The sequence below is a fragment of the Morone saxatilis genome, unplaced genomic scaffold (genome assembly GCF_004916995.1).
Source record: "Morone saxatilis isolate NCDOM2014 unplaced genomic scaffold, NCSU_SB_2.0 Contig12, whole genome shotgun sequence".
NCBI lineage: Eukaryota > Metazoa > Chordata > Actinopteri > Moronidae > Morone > Morone saxatilis.
Genome location: NW_023339674.1, coordinates 25,278,036 through 25,280,503, shown reverse-complemented (window position 1 = coordinate 25,280,503; position 2,468 = coordinate 25,278,036). Strand labels below are relative to the sequence as shown.

Below are 2,468 nucleotides of genomic sequence, written 5' to 3'. Positions count from 1 at the left end.
AACACACAAAACAAGAAAAAACAATGCACACCAACACACAGAGGCGATTCATTCGTGGCGCCATCTTAGGTTATATCTGGCGGCAACAACCCCAAAAAAGGGCCGCAAAATCCTGGGGGGACTGTTATTTGGTACATAAATAGTGGTGTTAATGAATTGGCACTGGAGTTCATCAGACTACTGGGTTATGGGGGTATGTCCACACAAAAGGTCGGGAACCACTGGTTTTCCAAAACCTCGTTAACTTATCAGACTGCAGGTAAACGCTGGCATGCCACTCACATTGGCTTAAAAAATTAATGAAGGTATATACAGACGGTAGATCATTTGACTCAGATGCACAATGTTTAAAAACTCTCTGTGGGCCAGTAGAACACCTCTCTAATATCTTCTACTTTATGCGCCTTCTGTAATGTAATGTGGCCCAGTGTTGGGAAATACACCATGACAATACAAACGCACCTCTCAAGTATTATAGCTCTACTATAACTTGTAACCCCCACTAAGGGTTGCCAAAGCTTCAGGGAGGGTCGCAAAACCTTTTAGATAGAGACAGTAGTCCTAAGTCTGAGCATTTTGTTCATTTCAACTGAATGGAATTGTTATTTTAAAAGTTTAGATTATTATTTAAGATAAACTTTAAAGATCTAAACACAAGCTATATTCACAGAGCCTTCACTCAAGTCAAGTTGAGTGAATTAACTTGGCGTCTCAGAGAGAATAAAACATAACACATAATACAGAGGGAGAATTGTATAAAAAGTTCTTAAAAATATTTTAGTTACACGTTGTAACACGTTAACTATAATGTGAAATATCTACTAAATGTCACTTAATCAGGGTCGGCAGTTTACTCAATGATAGAAAAGGGCTCCCTTAAGGAAAAAGGTTTGGGACCACTGCCATAGACCTCCCTGAATTTTCAGTCCTTGGCTGGTGAAGTGAATATGTCACTTTGTCAGGGGCTGACAGTTTACTCTGTGATTAAAAACGGTTCCCTTAATGAAAAAGGCTTGGAACCACTACCTTACAATAAAGTGTTGTTGGTGTAAGTTGTGGGGACATTGGTTTCGGTAGACATGGCATATTTTTTCCTCTGCAGCTGCACAAAGTCAGTAAAAAACAGTATCCTAATAAGATCATTGTCATCAAGCATTTTCCTCTCATGTTGTCTCATTGTCTCTGCCTGGTAATGTCTGCCTAACAGGTTAGGAGCTGTCCTTAAGAAATAAAGTTAAAAAAATTTTAATGCTTTTACTTGTGGTCAAAGTAGGACTAAAAATATGTCTTTCTAAAGTTAAGACTTCCTATTTTCTGTTATGATGTGGTATGGATGTAGCTTTACTCATCAGCTTCAGGAGTGTAAGGAAACTCCACTCCCCTTATAAAGGATTTCATCAGCAGGACTTTCACTGAAGAGTTTTAATCTCTCACAATGGACTAAATGCTGTTTTAAAAACACCAGAATGCTATTGTGGCAGACACATAAAATGTTTCTAACTTTCTAGGGTAAAAATGGTCGAATTAATCAAGTAAAACACATACTGCTCTGCTTATCATCCTTCAAAATCTCCACCAAAATCTGGTGTGAATGCCTGGCTGGGTTAAGAGGAGAAATTCATCATCTCAACAGGAGAATGATGCTCACAGCTTCAGCCAGACAGAGGCCGCTTACACTGTTAATTTCATTATCTCGCCGAGATGAAACGAAGAAAAAAAAGGGGGAGGGAGGAAAGAGAGAGATGGATCTAGTTCAGGCAGCAGCATCTCAATGCATACAGAGATTCTCCTGTATTTCAATTTGCTGCGTCTTGTACTGTTCCATGGTCTGCAGTTTAAATGAAGGACTTTTATGATGCAAATGCAGGAAGGAGTGATAAATCTCTCTCGCTCTCCTCTCCTGGGCTCTCCTGATGCAAAAGATGTGCGCTCTCCCCCTCTCTCTTCCCCCTCTCTCTCCCTTGCTTTCTCTCCACTGCAGCATCGCGTTACACTCACCCCCAGGCCAAATGAAAAATGAATCAGGCTCAGGTGATGCAGTGAGAGAGTGGGGAGGGGGAAAGGGAGAGAGAGAGAGAAGAGAAAGAGAGAGAGAGAAAGAAAGACTCCAAAAAGTAATGCTTTGACTTTCCTCAACAACTTCTAGGTCAGTTTAATTTGATAGATGCTAACAGTACGCTCAGACACAGAGACACGTGCGCAATGCGCATACACACAAAAACACACACAAACATGCAGAAATGCAAACACACCATTGGGCCAAAGTAATTCCAGTGTGTGGTAAAATAATTCTGTTGTCAGTCAGTGCCATGTTATTGATTATAAGGACTAGAGCAGAAATGGTTACATGCACAATGGCAATTCATTAAATCACTTCTTAAAAGTCTATAACCTTTGTCGATTGAAGCATCTTTATTATTTGTTGCTTATATGAAGAGTAAAGACTAGGCATCTTATCATGAGATATC

The 2,468-nt window shown here is 40.0% G+C and overlaps 1 protein-coding gene across 1 annotated transcript in view; it reads left to right on the top strand.

Moving 5' to 3' along the window:
- The window catches only part of LOC118321456 (inactive N-acetylated-alpha-linked acidic dipeptidase-like protein 2), a 224,246-nt gene that overhangs the window by 20,734 nt on the left and 201,044 nt on the right, over window positions 1–2,468 (top strand). The gene's annotated exons all lie outside the window — the stretch shown is intronic.